This window comes from Bos indicus x Bos taurus, chromosome 23 (assembly GCF_003369695.1).
Source record: "Bos indicus x Bos taurus breed Angus x Brahman F1 hybrid chromosome 23, Bos_hybrid_MaternalHap_v2.0, whole genome shotgun sequence".
NCBI classification, from domain to species: domain Eukaryota; kingdom Metazoa; phylum Chordata; class Mammalia; order Artiodactyla; family Bovidae; genus Bos; species Bos indicus x Bos taurus.
The window spans coordinates 40,545,036-40,558,907 of NC_040098.1; the positions used below are offsets into that span (position 1 = coordinate 40,545,036).

A 13,872-nucleotide genomic window follows, 5' to 3' on the forward strand; every position below is an offset into this window, starting at 1 on the left:
TGCGGTAGTTTGAACATTCTTTGGCTTTGCCTTTCTTAGGGATTGAAATGAAAACTGACCTTTTCCAGTCCTGTACATTTTGAGACCTGTACATTGGGGAAAAAAGGTGCAGTTTATGTTTCTCTGTGTGTGTGTGTGTGCGCGCGCGCGAGCTCAGTTGTGTCTAACTCATTGGGACCCCATGGACTGTAGCCCACCAGGCTCCTCTGTCCATGGGATCTCCCTGGCAAGAATACTAGAGTGGGGTTCCATTTCCTCCTCCTGGGGATCTTCCTGACCCAGGGGTCAAACCCAAGTCTCTTGTGTCACCAGCATCGGCAGGCAGATTCTTTACCACTGACCACCTGGGAAGCTCTTATTCATATTTCTAGTTTTCTGAAAAGCTGTCTTTCGTGACAGGTCTTCAGTTGCCTGTGGCTTCTCATTTGCAGAATGTAGCCCTTTAAAGAAGACTTCTGGGTGCTTGCTTCGGCAGCACACATACTAAAATTGGAACTATACAGAGAAGATTAGCATGGCCCCTGCGCAAGGATGACACGCAAATTCATGAAGCATTCCATATTTTTAGAGCACTTTCTAACACCATACACAAAAATAAACTCAAAATGGATTAAAGATCTAAACGTAAGACCAGAAACTATAAAACTCCTAGAGGAGAACATAGGCAAAACACTGTGACATACATCACAGCAGGATCCTCTATGACCCACCTCCCAGAATATTGGAAATAAAAGCAAAAATAAACAAATGGGACCTAATTAACCTTAAAAGCTTCTGCACAACAAAGGAAACTATAAGCAAGGTGAAAAGACAGCCTTCAGAATGGGAGAAAATAATAGCAAATGAAGCAACAAACAACTAATATCAAAAATATACAAGCAACTCCTACAGATCAATTCCAGAAAAATAAATGACCCAATCAAAAAATGGGCCAAAGAACTAGACACTTCTCCAAAGAAGACATATAGATGGCTAACAAACACATGAAAAGATGTTCAACATCACTCATTATCAGAGAAATGCAAATCAAAACCACTATGAGGACCATATCACGCCAGTCAGAATGGCTCGATCCAAAAGTCTACAAGCAATAAATGCTGGAGAGGGTGTGGAGAAAAGGGAACTCTCTTACACTGTTGGTGGGAATGCAAACTAGTACAGCCACTATGGAGAACAGTGTGGAGATTCCTTAAAAAACTGGAAATAGAACTGCCTTATGATCCAGCAATCCCACTGCTGGGCATACACACTGAGGAAACCAGAAGGGAAAGAGACACGTGTACCCCAATGTTCATCGCAGCACTGTTTATAATAGCCAGGACATGGAAGCAACCTAGATGTCCATCAGCAGATGAATGGATAAGAAAGCAGTGGTACATATACACAATGGAGTATTACTCAGCCATTAAAAAGAATACATTTGACTCAGTTCTAATGAGGTGGATGAAACTGGAGCCTATTATACAGAGTCAAGTAAGCCAGAAAGAAAAACACCAATACAGTATACTAACGCATATATATGGAATTTAGAAAGATGGTAACAATAACCCTGTATATAAGACAGCAAAAGAGACACTGATGTATGGAACAGTCTTTTGGACTCTGTGGGAGAGGGAGAGGGTGGGATGATTTGGGAGAATGGCATTGAAATATGTATAATATATGAAACGAGTCGCCAGTCCAGGTTGCATGCACGATACTGGATGCTTGGGGCTGGTGCACTGGGACGACCCAGAGGGATGGTATGGGGAGGGAGGAGGGTTCAGGATGGGGAACACATGTATACCTGTGACAGATTCATTTTGATATATGGCAAAACCAATACAATATTGTAAAGTTAAATAAAATTAAAAAAAAAAAACACACAAACAAAGAAGACTTCTGGGACTTCCCTGCTGGTCTAGTGGTTAAGAATCTGCCAGCCAATGCTGGGGACATGGGTTCTATCCCTGGTCTGGGGAGATTCCAGACTAAGCCCCTGGACCACAGCTACTGAGCCCACGTTTTAGAGCCCAAGAGCTGCAACTCTTGAGCCCTCGTGCCTGGAGCCTGGGCTCTAGAGAAGCCACTGCAATGAGAAGCCCTCGCGTGTCAACTAGAGAGCAGTCCCTGCTCGTCACAACTAGGGAAAGCCCGCACACAGCACGGAAGATGCAGCGTAGCCAACAGGAAATAAATACATAGAAAATTAATTTTTGAAAAAAGACTTGTGCACTGAAAGCAGGTTGTTCCATCAGTACACAGAGCCACGTGGCACTGGCGTCCTGACTGTGAATGTCCCTGCGTGAAAACTGTCAGTGGGGCCAGAAGCCCCGGCCAGGGTCTGGTGCTACCTGCTCTGGGGGCTGTAGCATGGAGGCCAGTCAGGTGGAAGCTGCCTAGAATCTTCTATACTCCCTCTGACGGGGGTGGCAGATAGATGCTAATGGGGTACCTTGCTGTCTTGCATGGCTTAGTGAATGATCTTTGGGGTGTGGAATCTTCTGAACTTGAGGCACCTGTTTCTCATCTTGGCAGGCTGCATCCCCTTGACATTGGGCTGGACTTCTCGGAGGGAGCGTGGCATTTTTACATTGAATAGACCATCCAGTCTTCTTTGCTGGCAGTTAGGAAGCTCTGTGGGTGGTAGAGAAGAGACAGAGCACATCTAGGAATCACGTGGGTACCCTGGTCCAAGTACACTGACCACTTGCCACCTCCTTCGCTTGGGAGGGTGGGCACATCCGGACAGACTTGATCTGAAGAGGGCACCCAGGGGGTTCGGGTTACACGGCTCAGGAACCGTAGGTCTGTGAAGAGTTATTCCAGGCTTCCGGGCCTTCCCCACTGGTTTCTAGAGTGTTCTACAGATTTGAGACCTGGCTTACTGTGAACATCCTGTTAGCTCACGCGTGCCTGCGTCTGTACTTGCTGATTATTTGTTTGTTTAGCTTATTTACAAGCAGAATGATACTTGTCTAGCGCCTGGTGTTCACTTGCCAGCAGTTCACTGTAGCTCTGTGAGTTCTGTCATGGAGTCCTGAGTCAATATTTTGAAATACTTGAGTGTAAGAGACTAATAACCAATTCCATGGCCCTGGAGAATTTGTGCAAACAGTTCACTGCCCCTGCTAGATGTAAGCGTGGGGAAGAACGCCTGGTCTTAATTATCGTCGATGTTTCCTATGTACCTTCCCCTTAGCAGCCAGCACATGCCGTGTGCATGGTAGGTGCTCTCTAGATGTTTATGACTGGACATGTGAAAGGTATGGATGTGCATTTTGCAAGAAGAGCTGGGCCTGGTGCGTGAGTCTATGGCTGGAGTGTTTGTATTTGATCCTCAGGCTGTGTCTGTCATGTCACTAGTGGTTCTGCTGCTTCTAGTCGGGCCCTACGAGATCTTTAATTTTTGCCTTCTATCGTTACATAATAATAGGCTCTGCACTGCTTTGTGATTTGTTTGTTTGTTTCTGATAATGGCAGTACAAATATGTCTCCTGAGTCTTACAACTTTGACTAACACTGCCTGGGGCTGACAGGCAGAGACATAGCTGCTTAAGTAAGTAAGTAAGTGTTAGTTGCTCAGTCGTGCCTGACTCTTTGTGACCCCATGGACTGCAGCCCACCAGGCTCCTCTCTGTCCATGACATTTTCCAGGCAAGGATACTGGAGTGGGTTGCTATTTCCTTCTGCAGGGGATCTTCCCAACCCAGGGTCTCCTGCACTGCAGGCAGATTCTTTACCAACTAAGCTGCAAGGGAAGCCCATAGCTGCTTAGTGTCACTTAAGTAAAGATTGATCCGGCCCAGGTGTCACCCAGACTTTGACAGAGTCTGCATATTTTATGTTAGCAGCACAACATACGTGGCAGCCTCAGCAGCGAGCTTTGTACCGGTAACTAGCAGAAGAGAACCCTGTTCTGGGCAAAGTCATGAGGCTAGGTACGTTTCACTTCCTGTAGCGTTAGAGCTGTTATCTGCCCCAGAGGCGGTATGTGGTCCCAGACTTGGGTGGGTCCCACAGCAGGCTGACTTGGCACTGATGTGAGTCAATATGGGAAGAGAGGAAGTGTCATGGGGAGAGAGGGGTGGGGAGACAGAACGAGAGGAAGGAAAGATACTGGGGTGGGGGCGTTGCCCGTGCATCTGCTTCCAGCTTTACCTGGAGTCCAGTGCTGGGTAACCTGGGTCAGCTCCCTGGGTGGCAGGGGCTGCTGGCCCACGTCCTCTACTTTCTCCTGGTGGATTAGGGGCGCCCCTCATCCTCTGGTTCCTAGGCAGTTGGCTTGATACCACATCTTCTGCTTGTCCTCAAGGCAGTGTTTCTGTTGTTAACTCTGAAGCACACACACCAAAGGACGCTCCTAAGATTATCACTGCCCCAGGGGTTCTTTGAGGGTGGTAGTCAATTTGTACCAATTTGTCCAAGAATGCACATGGGAGTGGAAGTCATGTGAGAATGGCCCTCTGTAGGAATAGCCAGTCTGTTTTTTTTTTTTTTGTATTTTAAGTAAGCTCTTACAGACTTTATTGCCTCTCTGAAGTCTATACAGACTTTATTACATAAGCACTTTATTAACAAGTTACTTTTGATACATCTCACAGTGATTACCAAACAGTCACTAGTAATAGTCCCATGGATGAGCCTTGTTGCTTCAGAAATCAGAGCAGGAAGGCAGAAGGCTCAGAGGCGAGCTAGCTGAGAGCAGCAGAGAACCCTGGCTGCAGGTTTTACCAGTGAGAAAGGCAGGGCAGTTACTGGGCGTCGTTGCCAATAGCAGTCTGTATGGTCAGGTATTTCTTGACTCTGGAGAGAACCAGGCATCCAGGCCCTCAGAACATACAGGCTTCTGGAAAGCTTTGGAATTCAGATAATTTTCTCTGCTTTAGGCAAATTTTTCCAATCCTTGAGCAATCAAGTGTAAGATGGGCTTCTGCTGTCTTTCCTTCTTCACAGCACTTTTGAAATGACAGAGTAACAAATAAATCTGTTCTACTTTTATTATTAGTTTTTTTAACCCAAGGGGATGTGTGGCTGACCTCTTGGGAGCTCACAGCTGACTTTTGCATGGCTTAGGGCTTCCAAATGCAGGAAACTAGAAGGCGTATATCCTTCCTTCTCCTTTTGGAATCTCCAGTAACTTTTTTAATACCACTTTTCTTCTAATTATAAAAGTGATGCACATTCACTGTTAAAAAACTTAGAAAAGATAACCTATTAGAGAGATGTAAATAAAATTTGCTTATCATCCTGTTAATATTTTGATGCAATTCCCTTTTCCCGTACGTGGTATTTTACACCGCTGAATGAAGAACTTACTTTGTGGGGTTATGAAAACATAGCGGTTGCACACTGCCTCTCGGCTGTGACGCTGTCTAAAATTTCAGAACACTAACTTCAGCTCAGAATTAGTCTAAATGAGTTCTCACTGACATTTTACCTGTGTGTTGCTTCAATATCTCCCTTCACCAAAGCCTTCAACTCCTCAGACTACTTTTTCCTCGAGAAAATGCCCAGCACCAAAGGGAATAGAACCTCTACTGAGTCAGCCAAGCATGATCTGTGGAATATTTGGAATGTTCCCTCCCTCATAGATGAAACAGCATTAGTGCTCTTCTGGAACCCGGGCTCCCTGGGTGTCAATCTCAGCACCTGCTTAACCTCACCGAGCTTCAATTCCCAACTTTGTTTAAAATAGATAAAGCACTTAAAACAATTTCTAGCACCTGGAAAATACAGTGTTAGCTATTTCTATTGGTGCATTGTCCCTAATGCAGTATAGTAAGAACTGTGAGAGGATGGTGCTGATGTATGATGAGTAATGATGAGAAGAACAAAAGTACTGTGAGATAATTTCTCAGTTATTTGATGGGAGGATGCAGTTGTCTGTGCCTGATCTATGTTGAAACAAACAAACAGTGTACTGTATTTGGATTAGATCTGATTTTATTCATACTCTCCTTTTTGTAAATGCTCAGATGGTCACCAGTAAGGATCTTCTGAATTGTGTTCTTTCAGCTATGCTTCAGAACTTTTGAAAGTGTACTTTGCTTACTGGCAAAAGTATGTTCCAGAATCTTGAATACTAACTGTGTCAAGCTATAAACTCATTTAGTGGAAAAGAATATTAGAGACAAATTCCAGTGATGTACCACGTTATTTCTCGTAAGTATTAAACTTGCTATGTTAAGTCACTTTAGAGATAGAATTAAAAATCTACACGTGTAGATTGTTTAACTTTTTTGAGTTGACATTGATAATTTTAATTTTAACCTTTCCATGATCATCTTTGCGTGAAAGAACTCTGGACAGAAGTTCACTTGCTCCTTGGATGAAAAGCTATGACCAACCTAGACAACATATTAAAAAGCAGAGACATTACTTTGCCAACAAAGGTCCATCTAGTCAAAACTATGGTTTTTCCAGTAGTCATGTATGGATGTGAGAGTTGGACTATAAAGAAAGCTGAGCACTGAAGAATTGTTGCTTTTGAACTGTGGTGTTGGAGAACACTCTTGAGAGTCCCTTGGACAGCTAGGAGATCCAACTAGTCCATCCTAAAGAGAATCAGTTCTGAATATTCATTGGAAGGACTGATACTAAAGCTGAAACTCCAATACTTTGGCCACCTGATGAGAACTGACTCATTGGAAAAGAACCTGATGCTGGGAAGATTGAAGGTTGGAGAAGAAGGGGATGACAGGAGATGGTTGGATGGCATAGCTGACCTGATGGACGTGAGTTTGAGTAAACTCCAGGAGTCGGTGATGGACAGGAAGCCCTGGCATGCTGTAGTCCATGGGGTCACAAAGAGTTGGGGACAACTGAGTGACTGAACTGAACTGATCTATGGATGTGAAAGTTTGACTATAAAGAAAGCTGAGAGCCCAAGAATTGATGCTTTTGAACTGTGGTGTTGGAGAAGACTCTTGAGAGTCCCTTGGACTGCAAGGAGATCCAACCAGTCAATCCTAAAGGAAATCAGTCCTGAATATTCATTGGAAGAACTGATGCCTAAGCTGAAACTCTAGTACTTTGGCCACCTGGTGAGAATAACTGACTCAGTGGAAAAGACCCTGATGCTGGGAAGATTGAAGGTTGGAGGAGAAGGGGACGACAGGAGATGGTTGGATGGCACAGCTGACTTGCTGGACATGAGTTTGAGTAAGCTCCAGGAGTTGGTGATGGACAGGGAAGCCTGGCGTGCTGCAGTCCATGGGGTCGCAAAGAGTCGGACACGACTGAGCGACTGAACTGACCTGAAGCACCACGATCACACTACTTCCCTATCTGCAGGGTTTTAGCCCCACTGCTGTATTTCTTTTTTATTTGATGAGCTTGTGATTATTCCTTAATCTAAAACTGTGACAAATGCTAACGTGTGCTTTATCCTCACAAAGGTAAATTTAAAATAAAGCAGTAAGGTCAACATCAACCCTGATAATAAAACTACTGAATAAGTTATAAGATTTAGCATCACAGATGTCTTCGATGGTTGTGCTTGGAAAACATCTCCCTAATGAAGCAAAGTTAAATTACTTTGTTTTGAGTCACTTGTAATAATTTCTTTCCCTTCCTGCTTCTAAAAAAAGAATGGAACTTTTGACTTAGTAAAAGCTATGTGAAATTTTGTAAGGGCCAGGGAAAGAGTTTTTCTGTCCGAACAGAGTTTCTCTCAATAATTGTTGAAATACTGGCCAATAAAATGGCCTTTAGGAGACTTGAATCAAATAGAACAAAAGCCTTATTCTTCCCCACCTATGATTTTTAATATATGAATATTGTTCTCAGATAGTCAAGTTTTAATATGTTTAGCATTATTGGAAGCATTTCTTTATCACCAAATTAAATATGTGGACAGACCGTATCTAGAGATTGACCAAAACTAAGACCTAGCAGAGGATACTAATCCAGCATTTTCAGTTAGGGTGCTTTAGTTTCCTTTGATTTTTTTTTTTTTTTAATATACCTTTCAAAATTCTAAAAACATTTATCTGGAGCAAAATCAAGTAAGCTTTGAAGATCTTCAGATGGTAATCACCTTAGCCTGTGAAAAATTTGTCAGATTAGTATCATTTTTATCCAATTAATACCAGAAACAAAAATAGAAAACAAACAAAAACCCAAACCAAAAAATAAATGAACAAACAAACTTTAAACTTCTGTGTTTCTTTTCATGAAAGTCGCATCAATGTACACTCAGTTTGACAGCATTCTACTTTTATTTTCTTTCTCTGTGTTAATTCAGTAACTATTTTGATGAATTTTATTTACTTCCACTTTATTAGTGATGGGGTTCAATACTTATTATCTTTGCTTTTTCTACAGTTGAGGGCAATAGAGAATAAGGTACAGTTTCCTGATGTTTATGAGAACCACAGACAGACTTATTAAAACATCCTTTTAGGCCAATGAATGATCACAGCTTCTGAGAAGTAGGTGAATGGACTTACTTGAATATTATTTGCATTTTGCCTATTTTTCAAATGTGTTTGATTTGATTTGATGTATTGATTTGATACATTTGCATATTGCAAAATGATCACCACCTTAACTTAGCTCACAGCTCCATCGTGACACATAATTCTGTTTTGTGTTGAGAGCATTTAAGATGTGGTCTCTTAGCAACTTTCAAGTATGTGATAGAGTATTATTAGCTATCATTGCCATGCAGTAGATCCCAAACTTTAAATATAGTCTCTTTGGACTGTTTTTGTCTGTTTCATGTGTAATAGTCGATAATAAGTGCCGTTTGCCTCTCTTGGTTTGGCCTAATTAAAGGATAATATAAAGGGCTTAAAATACGTTTGGTGCTTGTTGGGCCAATTTTGTGGTGATTTCGAGTCTCTGACTTGCTTGCTGGGATTCGGTTTAGCTTATATCTTAATAACTTGCTTGGTTATCTCCACACCAGTTGCTGCTTCCCAGCTTGGTCATCTCAACTCCTTGCTGGGTTTCCAACTCTCTCCTCCAGCCAAGACTCTCCCCTTACCATGCCCACATCTGATGAAGTTACACATTCAAGCTCTTCCATTCTTACTCTCTCCAGTCTGAAATGCCCTTTTAGCCTCCTGTCCATTCATGTTCATTAATCCCTTCTAGATCGTCGTCTAGATCATTGATTCAAAATTCATCTCATTCAAAATCCAGCCTCTTTTCTATGACCCTTGTTTTAACTTCAAATCCTCTTAATGGTGTTTAGTTTTAGCCATGTTATCATGAATTCGTTCACTTACCTTTTTATAATTAAAAAGCCCCCCAAATTATAAGCTTGTTGAAAGAAAGCTTATCAGCTGCCTTCACTTTGATGCATCAAAGGTGTCTAGTGTGACAGAGGGCCCTCAACAGCATAGTGGGGGAGCTGGTGATTTGCGGTGCTTGGAACTTTCTTTTTAGTGGTGGAGTCAGTAGGGCTTTCTTTCCAGCTCCCTTCACTTTTGCTTTGCTGTTTCTCATGCACAGCTCTATGATGGACAGTACATCATGAGTCTACTTACCTGAATTTGCCAGGGAATTCTTACCCGTATTTTCTGTGGATAACATTTTTCTCCTGAGCAATGACATAAAAAAGTATTTCTCAAACATTTAAAACCAAGGCCCCATTGGATCAACCTGAGAACCTCACATCCCCCCGAGAGACAATATTCTCATGTATCCTCTGAGAAAAGGAAGGGAGAATCCTTTTATTTTCTCCCAATTATAATTGATAACGACTCTCCTCTTACTTACTGATGTTGAAGGTTATTACTCTAAAATAATGGCGCTTTTTAGGCCAACCTGATTACATTCATAAATGTATATTTAGGGTATGGAAGGAAAAATTGTATTTGTGGAGAAAGTCTTGCTAAACAAAGAGGTCTTGGTTTTGAAGTTCATCATGGTTATTTTTAGTTATATTCATTTGTTAAGTTCACAGCAAACTGGGAAATTCTTAAAGAGATAAGAATACTAGGTCACCTTACCTGTCTCCTGAGAAACCTGTGTGCATATCAAGAAGGAACAGATAGAACTGGACATGGAACAACCGACTGGTTCAAAACTGGGAAAGGAGTACAACAAGGCTGTATATTGTCACCCTGCTTATTTAACTTATATGTACATTGTGTGAGATGCTGGGCTGGATGAATCAAAAGCTAGAATCAAGATTACCGGGAGAAATATCAATAACCTCAGATATGCAGATGATACCACTCTTAATGGCAGAAAGTGAAGAGGCACTAAAGAGCCTCTTGATGAAGGTGAAAGAGAAGAGTGAAAAAGCTTGCTTAAAACTCAACGTTCAGAAAACTCAGATCATGGCACCCGGTCCCATCACTTAATGGCAAATAAATGGGGACAAAATGGAAAGAGTGACAGACCTTATTTTCTTGGGCTCCAAAATCACTGCAGATCGTAACTGCAGCCGTGAAATTAAAAGACGCTGACTCCTTGGAAGAAAAGCTATGACAAACATAGTTCGCGTTTTAAAAAGTAGAAACGTCACTTCGCCGACAAAGTCCATGTAGTCAAAGCTATGGTTTTTCGTTAGTCATGTATGGATGTGAGAGTTGGACCATAGAAAGACTGAGCACTGAAGCATTGATGCTTTTGAACTGTGGTGCTGGAGAAGATGTGAGAGTCCCTTGGACAGCAAGGAGATCAAGCCAGTTAATCCTAAAGGAAATCAACCCTGATTATTCACTGGAAGGACTGATGCTGAAGCTCCAATACTTTGGCCACCTAATGTGAAGAGCTGACTCATTGGAAAAGACTCTGATGCTAGGAAAGTATTTCCAGTCAAAGTAAAATCCAAAATTATTTTTCATGACCCTCTGTCCCCAAAAAGTTTTCAAACTGAAATATATTTGTCATATAACATTGTGTGAGTTTAAAGTGTACGACATATTGATTTGATAGCTTTATGTATTACAACATGACTGACACTGTAGTGTTAGCCACTGTCTCTATCATACCACATAATTATCATTGTTTTTTTTGTGGAGGAAAAATTAAGATCTAGTCTCAGCAAGTTTGATGTTTATTACTTAGTGTTGTCTGTAATTGCTGCACTGTGCATTAGATCACCAGGATTTATTTATTTACTAGTTGCAAGTTTGTATCCTGAAACAACATCCTTCCCCGCCCCTGATAACTACCATTTTATTCTTTTTGAATTCGGCTTTTCTTAGATTCCGCATGTATGATAGCATACACTATTTGTCTGTCTGCGTATTGCATTTAACATAATGTCTTCAAGGCCACCCACATTGTTGCAGATGGGAGCATTTCCTTCTTTCTCATGGCTGACTAATATTACACACACACACACACACACACACACACACACAGTATTGTCTTAATCCATTCATCCATTGACTGGCACTTAGGTTGCTTCCATTTCCATATCTTTGCTGCTGTGAACAGTGTTACAGTAATCATGGGAGTGCGTATGTCTCTTTGCTATCTTGTTTTTATTTCCTTTGGGTGTATACTCCGAAGTGGAATTGCCTGATCACATGGTCGTTATGTTTTTAAGTTTTTTGCGAAACCTGCGTGTTGTTTTCCTTAGTGGCTGAAGCAGTTTACATTCCCACCAACAGCGTACAAGGGTTCCTCTTTCTCCACATTCTTGGCAATGCTTGTTATCTCTTTTCTTCTTGATGATAGCCATTCTAACAGATGTGAGATGATAGTTCATTGTAGTTTTGACTTGCATTTCCCTAATGGTTAGTGATGTTGGTACCTATTTGTGTACCTGTTGACCACTGGGACAATGTCTCTTTCGTTCCTTAGCTAGCTTTTAAATCAGATGTTTGGTTTTTATTATTGAGTTACATGAGTTCTTTATGTATTTTGGGTATTAACTCCTTATCCCATATATGGTTTGCAGATATTTTCTCCCACTCTATTTTCATCCTTTTCATTTTGTTGAATGTTTCCTTTGCTCTGAAGAATTTTTTTATTTTTGATTTCCATTGACTCATACTCTTTTCTTATGATTCTACCGTTGGCAACTTTTAACTCCTAACATTTCTCTGCTGGTTGTGGAATCACAAATGCCATCCAAAATGAATGCACAATGCAACTTTTCCCAGACTGTGCCCATAAGTGCCCTTGAAAGGGTCATGCTGATTGGTGGAAACGGATAACTTTTAATTGCATGAAGAAACCTACCATTCAGTGTCTCCAACATTCATTTTCATTTTGGGGGTGAATGCAGTGGTTTAATAAGTGTACATTGAAAATACCTATCTTGCCTACAGAGGAGTACTCTTTACTTCAGGCAGAATGGTGTCTCAGCAGTAAAGAATCTGCCTGCAATGCAGGAGATGTGGGTTTGATCTCTGGGTTGGGAAGATCCCCTGGAAGAAGAAATGGCAACACACCCCAGTGTTCTGGCCGGGAAAACCCCATGGACAGAGGAGCCTGGCAGCCTACCGTCCATGGGGTCACAAAGAGTCAGACACAAGTGAAGGGACTGAGCAGGCACACACAGGATGTATCTCTACTTGTTGGGGAGAAAACTCCTAATACAAAGGGGTTGGGATCATCTTATTTTGGGATTGTTTAGTAACTGGCTGTTTCCAGCTGGTTTATTTTTCTAAGAATACATTCTTTCCTCTCCTGCTTTCCAACTCTTGACTTGTATGTGTCCATACAGAGAAACATCTGGTATTCTGAGAATTTTATTTTTGGTGGCAACTGAGTATTTTTATAACACTCTTGTTTGTATTCTAGCTCCCAAACATAATGGAGCACGATTAATAAAGAGCAATTTGCAAATGTATGTAACATACATGATTTTGTATGAGTATAATTGAATGTTCCATGAGGCTCTGTGAGCATAAACGAGACTTTCTGTCTGGAAGCACTCATGAGCTTCTGGCATCATGTCACCTTCACTTGTCATTGTGTACTTAGCACAAAGACTTACAGTAAACCTTGAATGAATGGTAAGATGTGTATAGTTCCTAAACATGACTTGTACGTGGCTTACCAACCTATTCATTTTTTACTTAGAAATAAATACATGAAATGTTCGCATTGCCAAAGTAAGTTCATAGTTGGATTTTTATACATTCAAGAAAATAAATAGGGGATGAAAATCAGTTTAGTGTTGGGGTGATTGAAACTATGACGATGGGTTAGATGGAGTAAATGAAATTAAAATACAAGAATAAGTCATACATCAAGAATTAATTTGAAGTATCACGTTATACATTCAAGGTGATGATGAAGCAATTGAATAGAAGTTTGAAATATGAAATGCTATGAGGATAGTAGATTGGAAAAAGTAAGTTGTTGTTAGAATATCCAATTGTTGTGGTCTTTGCCTCTCAAAATGCAAACAACAGCTGTACTACATTTATAGAGAATAGTCTTCACTATTTATAGCTTGAGAACCAATGTTATAAGCAAGAAACTATGTATTAAGATATTTATAGTGATTTTACTTGACAATTTTAGGTGCTTGGAAGTCTGATGTATCTAGTTTTAGAGTTAGACGTGTGCTGTGCAGAACCCTGTATGCAAAAAAAATTTTCTAAAAGAACAGTTGCAAGAAATTTTTCTGCTAAGAGGGGCCAGAGGTCACATTTTCCAGGGAAGAGTTTTTGCAAGCCACTTTGGTGGGTTTTGAGGAGTTTAGGTTGACATGAGGGGTCATCTGGACATAGTAGATGAAATCAGTTTCACGAAGACAAATTACAGTTGATTAGAACGGATGGTGACTGTGCTTTGGTTAAACCCCTCATTGTGCAATAAGGTATAATTGTAACTAGATGAAAATGCAGTGGCTTGTAGAGGCGGGTGTCTGTTATATAAAGAGTTTTCTATTTCTGTGTCAGGTTTCGGACAGAAGGCTGCTTCAATAGCAGGGCTTGGGGATAGTTTTTAGAGACTTTTCATGGTTGA

At 41.1% G+C, this 13,872-nt stretch overlaps 1 protein-coding gene and 1 non-coding gene across 11 annotated transcripts in view; both read left to right on the top strand.

Moving 5' to 3' along the window:
• KIF13A (kinesin family member 13A) overlaps window positions 1-13,872 on the top strand; it is a 202,790-nt gene that overhangs the window by 19,082 nt on the left and 169,836 nt on the right. The window lies entirely within an intron of this gene.
• LOC113882339 lies at window positions 460-566 on the top strand. Its single transcript, XR_003508348.1, has one exon. It is a non-coding gene; the product is annotated as a U6 spliceosomal RNA (small nuclear RNA).